Source organism: Ambystoma mexicanum, chromosome 2p (assembly GCF_040938575.1).
Source record: "Ambystoma mexicanum isolate Mex_15411 chromosome 2p, UKY_AmexF1_1, whole genome shotgun sequence".
Taxonomy (NCBI): domain Eukaryota; kingdom Metazoa; phylum Chordata; class Amphibia; order Caudata; family Ambystomatidae; genus Ambystoma; species Ambystoma mexicanum.
The window spans coordinates 647,231,791-647,254,747 of NC_090923.1; the positions used below are offsets into that span (position 1 = coordinate 647,231,791).

The 22,957-nt window shown below is 49.3% G+C and overlaps 1 protein-coding gene across 2 annotated transcripts in view; it reads right to left on the reverse strand.

Annotated features, from left to right (window-relative positions):
- The window catches only part of USP4 (ubiquitin specific peptidase 4), a 2,223,295-nt gene that overhangs the window by 311,893 nt on the left and 1,888,445 nt on the right, over positions 1–22,957 (reverse strand). The gene's annotated exons all lie outside the window — the stretch shown is intronic.

Genomic DNA, 22,957 nt, shown 5'->3' on the forward strand with positions numbered 1-22,957 from the left:
CACGTCAATGGGAATGAGGAGTGGTGCCGGTGGGCAGAGTCAGGGGAGGGCATGCTCCCAGGGCCGCGCTTCACCATTTAAAGGGGAAGACCATTTTTGCTGGTGAAAAGGGTTCGATTTCCCTCCCTAGCGAGGGAAACCCATTCAGTATGGAGGAGACTACGGACTAGGAGTACGTTAGTCACTACGGTGAGTAATTTATAATTTTCACCTCAGAAGAATTCCAAACCCACTAACACTATACAGTGGCATTGGTACCATGATAGCTGTTACTACTAATATAACTGGGGCGCTTTTGGCCAAAAACCCATCTTCCTCATTTTCTTAATGCCTATGTTCTAAAGATCTCTACGCATTCCCTGAGTGAGACTTCTCTGTATATACATTTTCTTTGGAGTTGGAAAGAGGACTTCAAAGTCCCTTCCCCAGGAGTGCGTGGAACACACCTTCTCCGGCTCCAAAGAGCTCTTGGTGACTGTCTGCAGGCTGTCCTCTTAGCTCACCTTCTGCAATATATAAAGAGTCAGTGCTCCCTGATGCTCCTTGGTTTTTGAGTTTATACCATTGCAGGGCTCAACACATGCTGTCATGATGAGTCCTGAAACACAACAAGCCCGGTCATGGGCGTCAGTGATGAATACAGACTTGGAGCATCACCAGAGGGCTTCTGGCTCATTTTGTAAAAGCTTTCCAAAAAAGACATTTGACTAAAAAAACTAAAAACAAGGAAAAAAAAACTTGGATGACCGTTGGTGTCCTAGGCTCTTGACAGGTTTCAAAGATGCCCAACCTGACACTTTGGAAAAAGGAACTGCTGGATTTAGAGTGTTCACCGGCACTTATACCCTGGACACCATCACCTCAGGTGGAAATCACCAGTATGCCCTCATGGCCCAGTGGGTATAGGTGGCATCAACTAGTTTCAGCGCAAGCTTGATTTACACTTTTTCCGAGATACCTGCATGTAGTTTGGACATTTAAAAGATAAGGAACATCCAAGCAATAATCCATAAAGTCGTAAGCGCCCTCTGTGGATGCAGTGGGAGGTGCAGCTTGACGTACATGGTCCATTCCCCTGCTCGTTGTGGCTGTTAGTGGAGAGGGCGGCGAGTAGTGAAGCTGCGATCAAGAAGTGGTGCTGGGTCGAGCTTGAGCAGGAGAGTTGGTCCTAGAAACCATGGTGAGGTGGAGAACTGAAAGCCCAGTTCAGGCAGAGCTAAGAAGATCGCAGAAAAGGGCTGCACCCACTGGCAAACTACACCCACAGGCATTGAAAACCTGGTTATTCAATAAATATTCACCGCTCAAGCCCTACTCTCCCATGACCATCTACACTGCTTAAGGCAGCCGCTGTACTGCAAATAAGGCTAAAACAAAATGGGAAGGGCCAACTGACCAATTGGAATCTGGTATATGACTACATGATATCTTGCAACCCATGTATAAAGAAAAATGTATTATTTGTATTGTAACTGCAACATTGTATAATAATGAGTTTAACTCTCCTGTATCTTTCGCCGTGATACCCTAGGGTCTGGGCGAGTAACAAATGTAATAAATAAATAAAATAAATAAGGGTGTTTGTAACCCTCCAGGGCGGGTGCCTTGCGAGCTGTGCCATGCGAGTAGCCCAGTTTTGTTTGCTTTGGTCGCTCAAGATATTTCACAAAGCTCACTCATATGTTCCTTGAGGAATATCGCTTGTGCAGGCTGGAATAGCACTTCCCTCGCAAAGGTGTTCGAGGTTGTGAGTGATCGAGTCTGTCAGAAGCGGCCAGTAACTTTGTTTTGGTTTCTACTGGTGCAGTGCGATGGCTGTAAAGTGTACTTTCTGCAGATTTTGGGAGTGGCTGTGAACTGTTGGTACTCAAAAACCGTAAATTCCTTGTCTCTATATATGCACCATGAAGTAAAATAAATTAAGGGCAAAAAAACGTTTAGGTATGCTATCTTCCTGCCTTACACCAATACTTGTTTGAAAGTCAAAATATGACCCAACTACTCACAAATAATTGTATACCTAGTGGGAGCGAGGAAGCAGATTGTGGTATTGGTGATATGATACCCAAGGCGGGTGGTGAATAAGACTGCAATGTGCAAAGATTATCTAGAAGTTGTATCAGTCAGGCAGGGGGAAATTGGAGAGATCTATGAAGAGATTAGCATTGTGCTCTCTTGACCATGTTGATGAATGCAATTCAGAGTCTCCTCACAATGTGGATTTGATCTCAGATGTGTATATTCTGGCACCGGCAGTCTCGTATGAACTTGCAAATTATAAATTATTCACCGTAGTGACTAACGTACTCCTAGTCCATAGTCCCCTTTCCACCATACTGTATGGGCGTCCCTCGCTAGAGATGGGAGACCAGACCTTTTTCACCAGAAAAAATCTTTTACCCCTTTAAATTTAGAGGCGTGCAGGGGCGCGGCCCTGGCGGCATGCTCTCTCCTGACTCCACCCACCGGCACCACTCCTCAGTTCCCATTGACGCGTCGACAATATTACCATTGCCTAATGTCACCAGTTTCATTAGGGGGGAGGATGGTGGGACGTATGGAGGAAAGGGGATTATGGACTAGGAGTACATTAATCACTACAGTGAGTAACTTATAATTACTCCTACGTCCCATCCCCTTTCATTCATACTGTATGGGCGATTACAACTGAATGTAGCCCCAGGGTGGAGATCTGACCCTCCTTAAGAAAACAAGTTCCTTCATACTGCCTGCCCGACTGCCGCATCTGACCTGGAGCCGGCATCCAAACAGAAGTGCTTGCAGAAGGCCAAAGGAGTGGCCCAAGTGCCCGCCCTGCTGATGACCTGCCTCGGAACGTGCTTCTGGAACGCGACTGCCGTGGCCTTGGCTCGGATAGCAGGAGCATGCATATTTGCCGGAAGTGGCCTGTGCTGCCCCTAATGGGCCTCCTTAATGGCTGCAACCATCCACCTTGCAATGGACGCCTTAGAAGTCCGATATCCTGGCCTTGACCCACCGAAGGTGACCAAGAGCCTCAGATTTGCAAAAGCTCTTGGTTCCATCAAGGAAGAATTTTAGAGCGAGCCTAACATCTAAACAGAGCAGGACCCTCTGAGCACCGTCCTTAAGGTCTGCGAAAAAAGTGGGTAGCATTTAGGTGGAACAAAGACTACTTTAGGTAAGAAGGTGGGAAGCGTTCTAAGTACCACCTTGTACCTATGAAAGGTAGTGTAAGGCTTGAAAGCCACAAGAGCTTGGATCTTGCTGACCTGGCATGCAGATGTAAGACCCACCAAGTGGGCTGTCTTAATGATGACCAGCCTGATGTCCGCGGACGCCATTGATTCAAAGGGTTTATGCGCCAAGGCGCCCAACACTATGTTGAGGTCCCACACGGGGTGTGGCTTCTTGATGGGCACTGTAACTGGAGGGTAGTCCTACCCTCTGAAATTTAAATCTTTGCAGTAATTGAACGCATGGAACAAGTTACTTACCTGTAACTGTTGTTCTCCAGCATGGGTCTGGCATGGATTCACATGCTCATGAATAATCCCAGTCATCAGGCCGGGAATCCTCGGTATAGAAAAAATCAGTATCAGTTTCATTTCTGATCTGTCTTTCTCAGTAGTAACCAATCACTGGTCTCTGGGTCATACTGCCCCCAGCCAATGACTGCCCTCTCCCTAAGCCCCGCCCCTGGCAGCCATCCTCAGATTTGGTAGCACGTGAAGTGGCAGTATGACCAAGTGAAGAGCCGCAGAGGGGTAGGCGGGAGGGTTCGCATGTGAATCCATGCCAGACCCATGCTGGAGAACAACAGTTACAGGTAAGTAACTTGTTCCTTCTCCAGCATGGGGTCTGGCATGGATTCACATGCTCATGAATATAAGAATACATAGTATACACATGCAAACCACGGGAGGTGGCACAAGGCTCAATATCAAGCAATACAACAACTCAACATTAAGCAACTCTTACCTCCTCACCAGCCTCACCTTAGGCGAACAAGTTGCGCAGCACTGCCTGGCCGACTCTGGACTCCTCCCTGGAATCCCGGTCGACGCAGTAGAATCTCGTGAAGGTGTGCGTCGACCACCACGTAGCAGCCCTGCAGATGTCCAGCAGGGGCACACCAGACAGGAACGCCATAGTAGAAGCGATCACTCTGGTCGAATGGGCTCTCGGACGGCCAGGCAGCGTTCGGTTTGCCAATCGGTGACAGTGCATGATGCAGCCGGAGAGCCATCTGGAAATGGAAGACTTGGAGAGAGCCTTCCCTTGATTCACAGGTCCAAAGTTCACAAACAGCTGTGATGTCTTCCGGAAACTCTTTGTGCGGTCCACGTACAACTTCAGCGCTCTAGCTACGTCTAGCGAGTGCAGTGTCCTCTCAGCCAGCGACGAAGGCGACGGGAAGAAAACTGGCAACACCAAGGGCTCGTTGAGGTGGAAGTCCGACGGCACCTTGGGCATGAAGGAGGGGTGCGTCCTCAGCACCACCCTTGTGTCGTGAAAAGTCAAGTATGGGGGCTTGCAAGACAGGGCCTGGATCTCTCCCACTCGTCGTGCAGAGGTGATGGCCACGAGGAATGCTGTCTTCCACGACAGAAACTTCAACGGCACTGAATGCATTGGTTCGAATGGGGCCCCCATGAGCCTAGTTAGTACCACGTTGAGCTCCCACGCCGGGGCAGTGGCCTTCACCGGCGGGAATGATCGGAACAGTCCTTTCATAAATTCCTTCACCAGACGATGAGACCACAAGGACGCCCCTCCTGTAGTTCTGGTGTAACGTGAGACGGCAGCCAGGTGTACCTTGATGGAAGTATGAGATAGGCCCGCCTTGGCCAAGGACAGTAGGTACGGCAATACTTGAGGGGCCGTAATCCGCAGAGGGTTAATCTTCTGTGCCCGGCACCAGATAGAGAACCTCTTCCATTTGTGTCCGTAGCACTTGAGAGATGAGGAAGCCCTGGCCTTTGCAAGAACCTCTCTGCAATCGGCCGGGATGTCGTATCCTCCAAACTCTAGTGCTGCAGGAGCCAAGCCTGCAAGTTCAGCGACTCTGGTTTATGGTGAAGAATGGCGCCTCCATCTCTGGAGAGAAGATCCGCGTCCGTCGGTAGCTTGACTGGTGTGGACGCTGACAAGTCCAGAAGGTCCGGGAACCAGATCTGCCTCGGCCATGCCGGTGCGACGAGGATCATCCTGCACAGGGACCTCTTGAGCTGGTTGACGAGCAAGAGTAGCAACGGCGGGAATGCATAAAGGAACAGGCCGTCCCAAGGGAACGAGAAAGCATCGCACATGCTCCTCGGTTGGGGAAACCTGCTGATGAACCTCCGGCACTTGGAGTTTGCCGCCGTCGCGAAGAGATCGATCTGGGGTTCGCCCCATCGTCGGAAGAGTCGGTCCACTTGATCCTGGCGCAGTTCCCACTCGTGGCACGAGCGCAGCTCCCTGCTGAGTGAGTCGGCGATGGTGTTTTTTATCCCTGCCAGATGAAAGGGTACCAGAAACATCCCTTGTTTGATGGCCCAATGCCACAGATCCTGGGCTTCCTTGGACAGGGCAGGGGATCTGGTTCCGCCCTGCTTCCGAATGTAAAACATTGTGGTGGTGTTGTCGGTGAAGATCCTCACCACCTTGCCCTTGAGGGACGGAAGGAAGGACCTGAGGGCCCAGAACACTGCGCGGAGCTCCAAGATGTTGATGTGGAGAGTCTTCTCCTCCCAGCACCAAAGGCCTCTCGCGTGGAGGCTCCCGGTGTGAGCTCCCCAACCTTCCAGGGAGGCATCCGTCGTCACCGTCACCTGGTGGGCCGCGGCTAGGAAGCCTGTTCCCGCCGTCAGATGAGCGTGGACACCCCACCATCGTATCGCCTGGCGGAATGTTTCGTCGAGCGAGATCCTGTCCTCGAAGCTGCCCGTCTGGATCCAGCGGGCGTCGAGGAATTCTTGTAAGGGCCGCATCCGAAGTCTGCAAAGGGGCACCAGATAAATGCAGGAGGACATCATTCCGAGGAGGGACTTGATAGATCTCACTCTGGCCACGTCCGTGGCCAGTAGACGTTGCACCTTTCCTAGGATGGTCCTTATCCTTTCCTCCGACGGTGAGGCCCGCCGCGCTGCTGTGTCGAACTGTGCTCCCAGAAACAGGGCGACTTGCGACGGGACCAGGTGGGATTTTGGACAGTTGATGGAGAACCCCAGGTCCGTGAGCAGCTGGACGGTCTTCGCAGTGTGTTCCATGGCGAGCTCCCTTGTCCTTGCCCGTATGAGCCAGTCGTCCAGGTAGGGGTAGACGTGGATCCCCTGCAGGCACAGCCGCGCCGCACTTGGTGAACACCCTGGGCGCCGATTTTAATCCGAACGGGAGGGCCTTGAACTGGTAGTGCCGCCTTTGGACCACGAACCTGAGTAACTTTCGGTGTCTCTTTAGAATGGGGATGTGGAAGTATGCATCCTCCAAGTCCAACGACGACAGGAAGTCGCCCTCCTCCAGTTGTCCCAGCACATGCTGGAGGGTGACCATCCGGAACTTCTTGCCTTGATGTATTTGTTTAGTCGTTGCAGGTCCAGGATGGGACGCCATCCTCCTGTCTTTTTCCTTACGAGGAAGTATCTTGAGTAAACTCCGGAGCCCTGAAGCCTCTTCTGGACGAGCTCGATGGCACCTTTCCTGAGCATCGCCCGTACTTCCAACAGCAGTTGCGGGACGTGATTTTCCGTTCCTGGCCACGGGAGGAATGCAGGGGCACCTCTTCTGGAACTCGAGGGCGAGCCCCAGGGCCAGGGCATCTAGCACCCAACGTTCGATGGAGATGGACTCCCACACGCCGGCGAACTTTGTCAGCCGGCCTCCCACCAGGGTGCTTCGGCGGGGGCCAGACCCGACAGACGGTTCAATCCTGCTTGGAGGCCGCTTTGCCTCCTTGACCACCTTGGCGACGACGGCGGGATCCACCTGACTTGCCGCGTCCATAATAGGCCTCCTGTGACGAAGACCTTGCCGCTTGACAGTAAGTAGAGGCGCTGCTGCCTGCTCCCTTGGAAGCACTCGGCCTGCCTCTGGAACTCTGAAAGGACGGCCGTCGTCGTTGGAGGACACCCAGTGCCTGGGCCATCTCCGTGTCCGTCTTGATTGCCTGAAGGGATTCATCAACCGCTTTGCCAAAAAGGTTGTTCCCATCGAAGAGCATGTCCAAAACCTTGGTCTGAACGTCTTGGCGGAAATCCGTCGCCCTGAATCATCCTCGTCGTCTCAGGCAAATGCCGTTGCCCAACTGACGGAAACAGGTGTCGGCGATGTCCGTGGCCACCGTAATGGCGTGGTCTGAGGCAATCTCACCTTCCTGCAAGAGTTCCAGGGCCTCGGCGCTCTTGGCATCCGGAAGGAAGTCCAACAGCGGGGCGATCTTGAACCACAACTCCCTGTCGTAGCGGGCTATGATGGCCAGGGCGTTGGCTGCCTTGACGGTCGTCGCTGCAGATGTGATGACCCTTCGTCCCATCGCATCCAGTTTCCTACCCTCACCGTCCGGAGGGGAGGTTGAAGTTGAGGCCGATGCCCCCCCCCCGCTTTCTTCTTGGCCGCTGCCGAAACGACCGAGTCCGGGGTTGGTTGCGCCCTAAGGCACAAGGGGGCAGCGTCAGGGACCCGGTACTTCTTCTCGTACCGGTCCCTCTTCGCAGGAGCCGTGGCAGGGTTCTTGAGGAGGGCGAGCCCCTCATCCCAGATATCATCTAGAAGTGGTATGGCGAGGAGCGTCTTCCTTTTAGCCTCGTGCCGCTGGTAGAGGAACCCCTCCTTTTCCTCGGGGCAGAGCTGGAAGAGCTTGGATGCCCTGGAGATCATTGCATGGAAGGATCCAATCTCGTCGGGCGGGGAAGGCCCATCCCGTCGTCACCACCGTCGTCATCCGTCCCAGTCGTAGCCGTCTCTGTTCCCGTGTCATCCCTCGGATCTGGGGAAGGAGATGAAGGCCTTGAGGGCCGCGTAGGCTGGAAGGGCGATGGGGGGGGGTGAGTTCTCCTCCGCTTGCTTGGAGGGCTTCCTGACGGTCCAGGCTCTGCTGGGTCGTCCATTGGGGGTAAGGGCAACCTTGTCCTCATCTCTGTGCACAAGGTGTGGATAGCCATCAAGATTGCTCCTGAGCAGTCCTGTGGCCCAGGCACCAGCTGCGACGGGCGCAATGTTGGGGAGTGGAATCCACCACCTCCATAGGAACCTCATCGGCCTCACCGTCGCTTTCTTCATCCGCCCCGTCGGGATCCCTCCCGTGGGACCAGACTTCCTCAGACCTCCTGTCCAGGATCTTCACGACTTCAGCCAGCTCCTGTTCAGAGGCTGTACCTGTGTCCGTAATGGCCAACGCCCCCGCCCCTCTTTTTCCACCAGGGTTTTCACAGGGTTCTTATCGATGGGCTGAAAAGAGGATTCCCTCAGCGTTGGCAGGGAAACTCTGGGCCCCGAGGTCGCCTCCACTGGGGTAGGCTCCACAGGCTTCGCCAGGGCCGCCACGATTCCCTTGATAGAGGCCTTAGCCGGGTGAATCAAAAAGCCTTGACGACTTTGGATGCGCTTGAGGCCTTCACCTTGGGGGGAGGGTCGCCGCCTCGCTCCCCCTCGGCTGTCTCCGTCGGGAACGACCGGGACTTCTCCCGAAGCTTACCCGGGTTCTCCGACTTCCTTTTCCCCGAGCCAGAGCATTGGCTCATGGTTGATGGTGTCAGTGAAAGTTCGCCCTGCCTGGCAGCCGAGGAGCCCGACCGTTCGGCGCTCCCGTGTGCCCGCGGACTCGCAGTGCTTTGCCTTTTGTTGGGCCCCCGTCGCCAGGGTGCCCTCAAAGGTCTTAGAAGACCGCTCGGACCTCTTCTTCTCACCTGCTGATGGGCTCTTCCCCTCCAGCCAGTTGGTGAGGCGGATCCGCCGATCCTTCATGGTCCGTTCCGACGTGTTCTTTCAAAACGCAGTCTTTCTCCACGTGCATTTTGTCTTTGTGAAGGCAGTAGAGGCATCTTGAATACTCGTCCTCCTTGAAGACATTCTGCAATCCACATCCAGGGCAGCTCCTGAACAGCTTGGATCTGAGTGTCGTGCTCCCTTTTTCCTGGGCCATGTCCACGCGGGGTAGGCCTCAAAGAATCTTCTGGAATCCCCCAAGAAGCGGGACTCGACGAAAACTTCGCCCTTGAGGGGCGTAGAAAAATCCGAAATGGGTCCCCGTTGATCGGAAGTAGAAACGGTGGAGCTTGAGGCTCGATTGACCAAAAAAATGAGGTTTAACTCTTTGAAAAATCGCAAAACGCAGTAAAAGCTCATGCTATATTATAGCACGAGGACTCCCAACACTTGAACGTGCGGTAAAAATTTGAAGATGGCTGCCAGAGGAGGGGCTTAGGTAGAGGGCAGTCATTGGCTGGGGGCAGTATGACCCAGAGACCAGTGACTGGTTATTAGGAGAAAGACAGTTCAGAAACAAACTGATTTTTTCTTTACCGAGGATTCCCAGCCTGACGACGGGGAATATTCATGAGCATGTGAATCCATGCCAGACCCCATGCGGGAGAACAGAGATTTGGTGATATTGTATGTATATATGTTCTATAAAAACAATAACATATCAATTGACCTTGGAAGTCTGCTTGCATTCACAGTAATTTAATAGTATGGATCTAGATAAACAGATATTAATGATACATATGGTGATCCATTCTTGTATGAAAATATCACATTAGTGAAATCATAACCATATTTTTCGTAGTGTACTTGGAAACAATGCTATTTGATGCCACTTCCTGTTTTGTCTAGGGGTGAAAGGTTGTGTTTCCTTGCTTCCCGGGATGTCACTTTAGGGTGGGGTCAAATGACATCACTTCTGGTGATGTCATCAAAGGTCAAGGGTCGTGAGGGGTAGGCCACTTTTTTTTTTGGTGTCCTGGCCCATTACTTGTCCCAGTCCGACCTTGCCGGTCCTAGGGACTTACAAACCCTAAAGATTTTAACTGGGAACACTCCATGTTGGCCTATGGCCTATTGAATAATTTTGGGACACTAACCATGAAGTTCTATTTTAGGAACAGTTCGGTTTGCTGACCTGTATTGGTGTTAACTTTATTAGTGGTGACTTCCTACATTGAAATAACCCGCTTTTTCAATCCTGGAGTAGGTTTAAGTATTTTAATAAATTTGAAAGTGCTTTTGGGTCTCAGGGTCACCTGAACAACTGTGTCTATGTTTGTTGGTGTCTAAATTGCTTTTTGTTCCTAGGCCTCTAAGTGCCCTAGGACTCTGCTGTACTTTAAGGGTGACACAGGACATTTCTGTCGATTTACTGGGAACTGTTAAGATACATTACTTAACTGTAACTACTACTTAACGGGTCTGGTACTTGTAGTAAAAAGGTGAATTAAAGGGTGGGTGAATTTATTATGCAACTGCTGTCTCTATCCTCTTCTCTTTCCTTGGTAACCTGTTTTCAGGCTCTCGAAACAATAGAATTACTCACCTTTTAAGGATCACTTGTGGAACACAAACGCATCATTTCTAACCTTTACCTAACCTTCACCCTTGGTCTCTGGTGTGAACTGAAACAAAGTAACAAGCAAATCAATCCTGTTTCTTTTTAAAGTATACCTTTGCTGAAATATTCTCAGGCTTAGTGCGTTCCAGTATTCCATTTGGTATTACCCTAGATGTTGCTTTTACTTGTACATTCATGTAAATAAGTTCCACCTCCATACTAGGTTAACCCACTTTTGATGTTGTGCTACTGTTGGAGGAATTACACAGGATATAGTCTTTATATAGAATAAACCACTATTTTTTAAAACTGACAGTGTGGATATTCCCTGCTTTGTACTTCTGCTTCTTAACAGGCCTATGTCCACCCTACCTCCCCTCCCGAGAGTAAAGCCTAGACTGCTCCGCCACCCTACCAATTGGAGTCTGGCCTAGCTTGATGTGTGTAGACCGTTCTGCAACCATAGGGGATTCTTCCTGAAGGTCCCCAGGGCCCCTGTAGGAAAACCCCTCCTAGCAGAAGTATGGGGATGTTTCTGGATTAAAGATCATTTGGTCTGAATTGTTCTACTTATGAGAGCGGATACACAACAGGGATACCAGAATCCCCCCTCAAAGCCACTGAGTTGTCCATGCATTCAGAACAGCGGGTTAAGCTATTAGAAACTATAAAAAAGTAGTCCTTGATGCCTTTAACAAAGGAAATCATGTAACGGATACAACTTTCCATAACAATTGCCAGTAGAAATGCACTAGTTAGGTTTATAGTCCCTAATTTGCTCTATGGGTTTGCCAATATTCCATTCTAGCTCACTAGCAAATTCATTAAGATATGCAAAATGGCCTTTGAGACATTGGTTCTGGCTGGCAAAAATCTCAGGGTCTCTTTGGAACATATCCCATCCGACTGGAGGGTTGCAGTTTCCAGACTTGTATTTGTATTCATTCGCAGTTTAGTTACACGATGCGTACAATGACAGGAAACAACAAATGTCCACCCTCAGGTCCAAATGGAGATTTCCCAAAAGCGCCACAATACCAAAGCATCTTTTCTGGCATTTCCTGAGAAGTGCAATCTGGAGGTTGGGGCTTGATCGGGTCCCACCAAAAATACCTGGGGGTTAAGGAGCTTCAGTAGCTCAGAGTGCAGTAGCTATATATCGAGCAGATTTTACTTCGGGAGACTTTACCCTTATGTGGCAGTTCAAGCAATGATGCAGCCTATATGGTTGAATGGACAAATACGCTGGATGGGGAGAGGGGCATGGAGGGAATCAATATGGCTATTGGATTTGGGGAACTTTCAGGCAGAGAACCAGTTGTGAAGATATATTAGAATCAAGTTGGGACAGGTAGCGAAGAGATAGGGTGATCCCTGCACGTTCCACAGGAGATTCCACTCCTTGCATGTGTTCACTGCAGACAACTTCAGGCTTGTCCATTTACACACTGCTTTCTAATAATCTTTCAGAGGCACATACAGGAGCAAAGGAAGTATGTTGGTATAGCAGAGCAGTCAATGAGAGCCTTCCAGCATATAAGGGTGGTCCACCTCAATGAAAAATTGCAAATTATATACTATAAGACTGGCCTGCCTATATAACAGACTCATTTTCAGAAATTGTAACAAACATTTGACTGGTGATGTAAGCATTGCAGTTGCCTCAGAGCTATGTTCCCAGTAAGATGTGTGCATGTACACTTGACGGGCTTTCCTCTGGGTGAGGCTCAGAAAAGGATTAGCAGCGCGCTCAGACAATTACCACTTTCTCAAGCACTCATAGTGCACAAGCCACTGCAGTTACCGGTCACTTGCTTTTTCTGTTATGAAAGATATTGTGGTCTAGCCCCGTGTACATTACCCCACTATGTGACGTGACCTGTAAAATATTTTAATTCAATTAATTTTCTGCGTAAGAATTTTGGCTATGCAAATTTCATGCTCAGCCTCTCCTACTTTAGCAGTGGTAACATTGCCCTATATGGGGAGATGGTAATTCCAATATCAATTGAAAGGCCTGCAAAGAATTATGGATATGGAACTATTCCTGGTACTACCCATAGCATGAGAGCAACAGGTAGACATAATCTACAAGGATTTTCAGGCAAGCTGCATACTTTTCACATTCTCATTGTTCCTTTGGGTACAGACTTGAATGAATGCTACGGTAATTCAGATATCTCCTATCTATGAATGATTTAGCTATGCATTTGTATAATCTGACCCAATGTTGTTAATGAGGGGGGTGTTGCATAGAATCATTTTTTTATTATTATGTTTTATAGTTTGCATACAAACTTAAAATTTCACATGTTGTGAATAAAATATTTCTTGGCATATAAAAAATAGGAAAGGATATGAGGAAAAATGAGAACGCCTAGTGTATTCTTGATTCATACAAAGGTTCTAGTTACTTGGCTTAACCTCCATGATTTTTTCCCAAAATTGAATTGTCCTGAAGATAAGCTATTTATTGTTGCTGGATATGATCTTTGACCATCTCTCGTTGAGGTCATACTGCACTCGTTCTCGATGTAGCATGTCTCCATATTTACACTGCAAAATTATTGTGTGCATGCAGATTCATGACATGTTCTTACACTGCACATAATATCATGGTAAGGCTTCAAATGGTTTTTGCATGCAAATCATTGTGGACATATCAATGGTTAATTCGGAAAAAAAATAATCCATAAACCGTATTACAAACAATACACAGAAATACAACAAAGTTTGAGATTAGTTAAAAACAATCAAATCCATAGGACATAATTCATACAGAGGGATAAAAAAGCCTTTTAACATGATAAAAGAAGATGCCTGTGCTATCTCATCTTACAAAGACATTGTTCCACCGAAACCAGGCTTTTCAAAAGAATTCTACACAACCCCAAGCCACTGGAGTGGTTTCAGCGCGCAACAAAAAGATCAAAGCAGGTCTAACTTGACTAAAACTTGCGTTTTTAAGCAATAGAATAGTCATCTTTCTTATGTCCTGATAAGCCGGACAAAACATTACAAAGTGTAAAAGATCTTCCTCTGGCCAATCACAGCACGGACATGCTGTGGGCTCTTCCATGCACGTCCCGTTCTTTGTTCTCATCCCAAGCCATAAGGAGTTAAAACATGCCCGGGTCAATGACCAATGATCAGAGGGCTTATGGCTGTGCAAGAGATGTGGCTGAATGCCCTCTGAACCAGAAATAAGCATATACTTTCTATTAGACTGAACACTGAGCCCAGCTGTTTCTCTTGCTTATATTGGCTAACGCAGACAGAAACAAAAGGACAGAAGGACAACGCAGGTTCTGGGCATTCAACTGAGCGATGCATTTATAAATATAGGACAGCCAGGGTATTTTAGAACTTGACAGGCCAGTAGTCAAAGCTCTGATAATCATATGTGTTAGAGAAGCTTTTGTGTACCACCACACCGCCAGCCAATGCGACAGAGGGGCTGTCTGCCAATCATCACCAATATGGGGAGTTCCAAGTTCAATATGTGTGGCAAAATTAGGTGCTGAACTCAGTAAACCAAGGAGTTTCTTTAAGAAGGCGATTTCAATGGTTTTAATTGGGGTAACTTTCTCCATGCCCCACAAGGCTGCCCCATGAATGGTAGCCGCCTTTGTTTGTCCTCTATATACCTCTAGGATCAATTTAATCGGTTGCCCATTGTGGCCATATGCAAATTTCAAAATCCCTGTCAGATATTTATGCAGAACCTGCTCTTTATGTGCATTGGAGGGCAACAGCCTTCAGTAACAGTCCAGGAAACCGTACCATCTGCTGAGGGATATTTTAATGTAATCATGAAATGTGTGCTAAGCATTCCAGAATCCTCGCCATCTTTTTTCAATCAACAATGAATTGCATAATGACTCAGTTTCAAGAGAAGGCACTGTTGTACCTCGGATCAGTGCTACTTTTAGCTTATCGGACATACCCAAATGATTAATTTCAATGGAGCTCCCTAAGGAACTGCTGTTTAAGCTGGGGTAAGGAAGGGACGACAAAATAATGATAGAATAGATTCTGTGTCCACTAGATTAATTTCACTGCCTTTGGCAGGATTACAAGTGGGTATCCAATAAGATTGTTCTCTTTTGGAGTCAAAAAGAAGTTTGAATTGTCAGTAGGGGTATTTTTTAGGCAAGTCGAAATATATATAAAATCGGAAAAATATTGTTTTATAAGTCAAATGTCTTTCCACCTAGTTATCCAGGCTTCTTAAAATATTTTCTACCCATGAAGTTGCTCTTCAGATAAAGCAGAGATATTATTAGAGCTCACTCTTGTGCTGCTGCTCTGCTAGTACCACTGTGCCGAAACAGGTCAGAGGAACTTCATGGCAAGGCTCCTATATGTCCAATATTTCCTTTTTTTGTTAGGTGGATTTTCGCTCCCAATTGTCTTTGCTTGGTGAATGTCCCTGTTTTTAGCACCCTCAAAACAGGCACATTCACCCAAAGACAATTGCTGGCATGGGGCTCTTATCTGTAGGCAGCGCCGATCATTAGTAAGTGCTACAATGCTCTGTTTTTTCAGGGTAATGTAATGTTGATGGTAAGCAGTGGCACCGAAATTCCGATTATCATGTCGGGGTGCCACAATTCGAGTGTAATTATTCTCCTGACTCATGCATTTTAAGCGGCCTGTTCTCCTGACACCTGAAATGCTGTATTCTTGGGCACATGAACACTTATTGGTAGGTTTTCTGCACACACTTTTTCGTAATTAATCCATCTGGCAAATATACCATGCCTGAATGATTAGCCCGCCACATGAGTGATCATTGATATTTGTTCTTGGCAGCACACATGATTCCTACACCACTCCCGCCCCCCTCATGCCCCACCCCGAGTGGCATAAAACATTCTAGATTGCCCCTGAGCAGTGTTATTTTCCATTTGGCGAATGTAGAACCACAACTAAACCCATTTTTTACACCGATCAGATAATGCTTACTTTTGGTACATTCATGTATTTTTCTGCACAGGTACCGTGGCAGATAGGGGAACATATGTAAATCAATCCGAGATCTCAATAACGCATAAAACCTTTGCTTTTGTAGCCAATATATTTGGAAAAAGTACAAAATGCACCTTTTATATTGATGTGTAAAGAATTGCAGTGGCTGTTGGGGGTGAGGGGTAGCAGAAACCCTTCCACACTCCGTTCAGAGATGATGGCTCATTAACTATGCATGCTCACAAACGGGTTTATTCTCAGTTGCGCACATGGAAAATAATGTACACACAGGAGCAAACCATGTCTGCACTCAGAGGATAATTATTAGAAGGAACATTGGGGATATACAATTTCACCTCATTTAGGGCTTCCTTTCAATTCAGGGGTTCTGGGAAATAGTCGAGAGATGAACATCCCACTAAGACCCAAGTAAAGGTTTTTAGAAATGTTATCCAAGCTTTACAGGCCTGCTCCTAATTTGTTTTAATTTTGGCTAATATGTGGTACTTTAGCATCACCTATAATCTGAAACTATTGCATTGGAGTAGGGATAGTAGGGAGATGGGATGTGAAGAGGGACACAGATTGTGGTGTTTTGGCTTTTTCCCCACCATTTGAGCACCCAGGGCCATGCCAGTCCCCATGGTCATTCCCGCCAAATAAATCCCCAATGATAGAGGATCTGCTTGATCTGCCAATCGTGAAATCTTGAATCCATCAGAGTTCTTAAAGGAAAAGATGATATTTTTAGGTTGGAGGGCCTGGTTTGGTAGGCAGCTTTTTAGAGAGGGAAAATACTTTGCGGTCTGAGTGCTGTTTTTATTTAGTTCATCAGTTTCAGAACTAAGTAGTTTAACTCCGTCAATTGTGTTCTGTCCTTGTTAGGACACTGTATAGAGGGGGGAGGGAAAAAGGGGAGGGCGATGAAGGAGCAGTGGAGGTGATGTAGCATATGGCTAGGAAACGCATGGCAGAAGCATGAGAAAAAATAAAGACGTTTATACACAGCATGAGTGCTCCAATTACTTACCGGTAATCTTCATTACTCCTAGTTCTACTTTTCCGCGTAACAGTACTTACCTCATGAGGCCCCTGCCTACGACACAGGACCTTCTTTTACTTCTTGTATTCCCTATAACTCCTCCCCCATAACCCTGTCACTCAGTTTCAAATTAGCAAGCCGGAGCACGGGAAGCTCCGGAACCCGCCAAATGCCCGTCCCTTGTCAGAACATTGATTTGACTGGGTGTACGCCTTGGACATGGTCTTTGTAAGAATAGATACAGACTTTGCAGTTTGCGAGCTGTTCTTTTTATCCAATTCCTCATCCGTGGTGGAGTGAAAGAGGTCACTACCCTTGAATGGAAGCTCCAATATGCATTCCTGGACATCAGGATTAAACTTAGTAGCCCAGAGTCAGGCAGTCCTCCTCATGTCTGTGGCAATGCAGATGGCCCAGCCAGAGGTAATGATGTGGGCCACGGTGGACACCATGCTGTCCTGCGCTACCAGCCTGGCTTCTCCTAGGCCGGGCTTGAAGCGCGCTTGGCTCTGTGCCGGAAGTTACAGGAGAAAGTCTGCAATTTCCCGGCAGAGCCTTTGGTTAACGGCTGCCAGCATGGCATCCACGTTGGCTTGACGCAGGTGCAAGGAGGCATTGGAGTACAGCTTTTTCCCGTACGCCTCCAAGATCTTCTCCTCCTTGCCTAGCAGCGTCGAGGACGAGGTGGCCAGGGACGTAGGAGGTTTAGAGAAGAGTGACGCTGTAGCGATCACAGAAGAGTGCGGTTGAGATGCGCCGAAAGCAAGAGTGTATCCCCCTCCATCTGCCTATACTAGGCGTCAAGGTTCTGATTGACAGGTTGGGCCGAGTGAGGCTTGAGCCACCCCTTCTTGGCCAGGGAAACATCATCTTTCTGCATTGGGATCCCCGTTTTGGTAGGGGGCGTTAGGGTGAGGACTTCTGCCAAGACCCCCTCCTCAGGCTGCTCTACCACGGGCTGAGGAAGGCCCAAATATTCTGCCAAACCTGCAAGGCGCTCATGGAGGCCCTGGCTCCATGAACGCGTCAGGGTCCTCCTCCTCGTCAGTGTTCACCAGGGCACTCAGAGGGTCTGGAGCGGAAGGCGGAGTACTGAGGGCTGTAACATAGTGGCCGGAGCCAGTGGCTGCTGCGGAGGCTGGTGTGGAACCGCCTGTAATGTGGGAGGCAGGGAAGCTGGAATCCAAGGAGCAGGCGGGGACTGCGCTGGGGCCTGTGGGGCTGGAGTCATAGGAGGAATGACTATGGATGCCTGTGGAGTGACCGGAGGGAGCATGTCCCTGATTGTATCCCGAAGGATGGTCCCCATCTGGGGAGTTCTCATCAGCGCTAGGACCCTTTCGAAGAACCGGTCTTCGGAGACTGAAGAGGTGGCAGGTGATATTGACAGAGTGGCTGGAGGCTGCTGGGGCCAGGGCACACTCTGCCTGGGGTGCAGGGGAAACTTGCCCTGCGGTGCTGATGCATAAGCTGTAGGCCACGTACCTGGTTGACACCAGTCCCACCTTGTAACTCATTCCTCTACCCGCTCCGTTCCTAGGGGAGGTATCGGACGAACAGCCAATTTATTTGGCGCAGCAGCCATTTTGTTGAGCTGCGTGCCGAAAACATGGTGCCTGGCTCACTGGACCCAGCGTCTTCCTAGACGTTTGGTATTGGAACTTAAGGCCTATCCCGCATCTCAGGACAGGACCTGGCAGGCGTATTGCCCTTCGCATAGCTGCTGGTAGTGCTGCGTGAACGCACCCCCTCGGACATGATGCCGGTACTAGGACATTGCCCCTCGGGAGTAACCCTGGTAAAAGAACCTTGTGGTCCCTCAACACCATCACAACGGAAGGCTCTGGAGACCCCTTGGCCGTGACGCTGGTAGCTGGACTAGCCTCGGTACGTGTGCTGGTGCGAGAACCCAAGAAGTTCCTCCCGCTCGGGCGCTTCCTAGGGAAGGAGTTGCCCTTACGGAGTGCAATGGTAAATAGAGGCCTTGCCTTTGGCCTCAAACGATGCTTGACGAAGTCCTTTAGGTTCTCCGGAGGCGACTTCTGGAAGAGCTCCCTCCACAAAACTAGCCTGTTCTTCATTACACATGGGGTCAGTGCATCATATGTGGAACAACCCTCCCAGCTGTAGTCGGGGCCAAGGCAGAGGAGGCAAAGAGCGTGGGGATTGGACGTAGGGAAGAGCCCCCTCACAGGCTGGACACACGCTGAAGTCAACATGCGCAGGGGAGGAGTGTGGCATCGAAGGACCAAGTACCTAATTGAAAAGAAAAAGACAGAAGAATATCCGGGGAAGAGCACATGATATGATATGATATGGCATTTATAACGCGCCTATATACAAGTGTTTCAAGGCGTGACGAGGCAAGGGAGGGGAAAACAGTAGAAGACAGACAACGATCCTACTAGGCCAGGTGTCATTCAGATCGTGCAAGTGCGAGGGTAGGGGGAAAGGAAAGAGTGCCAGGGAAAGGGGAACGTGCAGTGCAGTACATGGGAAAGAAGAAAAAATGCGATAATTAAAACGGCCTGATGGTGGCAGGTGCAAGGTAAGAGCAGACATAAGTGCTGGTAAGGGGACTGAAGGGATACAGAACCAGTCCCCAAGTGCAGGGGGTTGCCAGGGAGGCAGGGCAGGTGAGCAAAAGGCGGGACCTGGCCCCAAGATCGGAAAGGGTGGCCAGGTAACCGGTGCAGAATCGGCAGGGAATTTCAGCAGGGGAGAGAGGCAGAGAAAGCAGAAGCAATGAGGAAGGTTTTGAGGTGTTTCTGGAACCGGAGATGGTTCTCCTCGAGTTTCAGGGAGGTAGGAAGGCTGTTCCAGAGGGAGGCCTCAGCCGAGGAGAGAGATCGACCACCAACTCGTTACTTGGAGAAGCGGATAACTCTGAGGGAGTTGGAGGCAGATGAGTGAAATGCCTGAGAAGGAAGGCATTTAGGAAGAGAGTTGAAGGTAATGCGGTCCCAGGCCCCAGAAGGCCTTGTGGATAATGCAGAGGGTTTTGAACATAATCCTTGCAGCCACTGGGAGCCAGTGCAGAGATTTCAGTCCTGGAGAGATACGATCCCTGGGCTTGAGGCCAAGGACAAGTCTCGCAGTCCTGTTTTGGATAAGTTGCGGAGAGTAGAGGCAGGCAGATTTAGATAGAGGCTGTATTACATGTCCGAATACATACCCAGGAGCGCTGGTGAATTCAGCCTGTTCCCGCCGACGTGGAAAAGGGGACTGGGGAGTGGCACCGGTGGGCGGAGTCAGGAGAGCGCATGCTCCCAGGGCCGCGCCCCTGCGCACCTCAAAATTTGGTGAAAAAGGTTCCATCTCCCGTCCCTCGCGAAGGACTCCCATACAGTATGTGAGGAAAGGGGACAGGGCGTAAAAGTAACAGATTCATAATCCACCCTATAATATGCCATACAAGAATGGGGAGGTGAAGGAGTGTTAGGTCCTAATGAAACAGAGGGAACAAATGTTTGACGTAGCAAGTCTATCCCACTCCCATGAGGGTTGTCTCCCCTCATGTTGTCCTCCCTTGGATAGCCTCCCCCAGGGTCAGGAAGCAGGAAGCTTCTGCCTTTCGCTGGCCACATGAGAAGAGACTTTCCCTGGGAAAGGAGTGACTACATAACTAGATTTGTCACATTTGCTTGAAGTGAAGAGCCGAATGTATACCTTTTTAACGGTGAAGTCCCATATTCAATCGTCAAGTACAAGCAGATATTGGGAAGAGGTGGATGGTGCAGAATGGTCTTTGCTGAAAAGAGTTGCTGCTGCTACGATGGTGGAACACGCCAGAGGATGGCACATCACGCATAGTTTGTTGTCAGTTAAGGACGGATATTCAAGTCCACTTTTTTCACCACTGGGGAGAAGAGAGATCTGAAGTGCTTTCCCCACCACATCAGATTACAAGTGTATGCCTGACTTTTCCGCTGCCCTTAGCAACAAGACAGAATATAGAACCCCTTAGTCTAATTGGGGACTTTATGGTACTGGGATCCCCAACTATTCTATTAGACCTGTTACCAGTCATGGAAGGCATTAGCCGATCGACAAACATACTTCTTCAGTGCCCTCCGAACCTCCATCTTGGACATCTGCAGGGCTATCAGATGTTGGTTCTGGAGGAAGAGGAAGAGACGGGTCCTTCAGTAAAGTAGGAGAGATTATAGCAGACTTTAAAGCAGGGTCCGTCATTGGAGCAGCTGGCTGTGGTGGCACATATGAAGCCACTGGCCGAGGGCACATAGGTTGGTCTTGTAGAGCTGCGAGAAGCACTTCTTTCATGAGGATTTGACAGAAGGACCTGGGGGGACCTCAGTAGCTAGTCACTGGGGGTGGGGGGACAGAAAGAGGTGGGCCTGAATATCACATCACACTGGAAGACCATTCCACCTCGGGGTAGAATGGAGGAAGACCCAAGAAAACTAGCAGGGAAGTGGTGGGGGTGTGAATCCTAGCCTAACCCCTACATGCTGCGAAGGAGCCAGTTAAACTTCCCCCAGTGAGGTTCCATGTCTTAAAATCGTGGCAAAAATTGCTGTGAATACATAATATTGCGTCAAAAATGCTGTGTTTTTTTGTCCCACAATCATGTAAAGGACGCAGGGGACACCCCCGCAACCCGTGGACCCATTATACCATTTAAGGGGGGCAGGGAACACCAACTCCCCGTAAATGTTATAATGGGGTACACCTTTACCGGGTCAAATCACAGCATTTTTGCTGCAATTTGGTTTACCCACGACATTTTTGCCACAATTTGATTACCTGATGACCCCAGTGGCTGCCAGGAGTCAGATCGTGACCTAGTGATGGTATAACTATTTGTCATTTTGTGCTGCTGGTGTGGTGCAGCCAATGTGGCTGTGTAGGCCCTGGGGATCTCTGAGAAAGAATGGTGGGCAGGGGTCCACCCCACAACCACACACCTCTGTAGACCCTTGGGCACTGACCCAGTAAGCGGTGCGGGTAAGGCATTGGATCGAAGTTCGGTATGAGGTGAAATATCCTCAGGAACTTTGTTCCAAGTACAAGCATTGTTAGAGTCCTAAGCAGCCTCTGGCCAGTGTCTGGTATGAGACCATTGCAGGTCCTCAAGGCGAGCACTAGTGAAGTCTCCACAGAGACCTCACGGCAAACAGCAATAATGCAGCGCTCTTGCTTCTCTAATCCCCATAAAATTGTTGCCCAGACAGTGTGCCGAAGAAAAAAGGGTTTTACTCACCATTTTACTCAGGAGAAAATTCCTGAGGTGATCCAGCAGGGACATCTGGAAGATGTCTTCCCACTGCACCAGGCAGCACTGCAGGAATTTGACTGAAAATGTATTGCAGAGTGCACAGGTGTGCTCGCGTTGGAGGCCGCAAGCAATGTAAACCAAGAATGTAAGGAACTGCTGCTGTGAATGACCTGTAACACCTGGTCTTACCGAGAACCCCTCTTTACACACAGCATACATGGGAGGGTAGAAAACGGGAAAAATCAAAAAAAATAAAAAAATTCAAGCTACAGCAGAGAAGCATCAAGTGCTGCGTCATGCGTCTGACCCGGAAAAAGGGATTTGAGGGGAAGGAGCATGGGAGATGGAGCCTAGGGCATGGCTGCAGTCCCCCGTCGCTTATACAATTCTTAAAGCGGATGGTGTGCTAGGGTTGATAGGTCACTAGTCCCATCCCCACTCAGCAGGAACTCACAAAAGCATGAAGGAAAGGGGGGGCGGGACACAGAAGTAAACCGCGTTACAGTAACCCCTGATAAGTATGGAACAAGTTACTTACCTGTAACTGTTGTTCTCCAGCATGGGTCTGGCATGGATTCACATGCTCATGAATATACCGCGTCGTCAGGATGGGAATCCTCGGTAAAGAAAAAATCAGTATCAGTTTCGTTTCTGATCTGTCTTTCGTAGTAGTAACCAATCACTGATCTCTGCGTCATACTGACCACATCCAATGACTGTCCTCTACCTAAGCCCCGCCTCTGGCAGTCATCTTTAGATTTGGTAGCACGTGAAGTGGCAGTATGACCAAGTGAAGAGCCGCAGAGGGGTAGGCGGGAGGACTCGCATGTGAATCCATGCCAGACCCATGCTGGAGAACAACAGTTACAGGTAAGTAACTTGTTCCTTCTCCAGTATGGGGTCTGGCATGGATTCACATGCTCATGAATAAAAGAATACATAGCAGTACACACATGCACAACCACGGGAGGTGGCAACAGGCTCAACATTAAGCAATTCTTACCTCCTCACCCGGCTCACCTTAGGCGAACAGATTGCGCAGCACTGCTTGGCCGACCCTGGACGCCTCGCTGGAATCCCGATCGACGCAGTAGAATTTCGTGAAGGTGTGCGTTGACCTCCACGTAGCAGCCCTGCAGATGTCCAGCAAGGGCACACCAGATAGGAACGCTGTGGTAGCTGCGATAGCTCTGGTGGA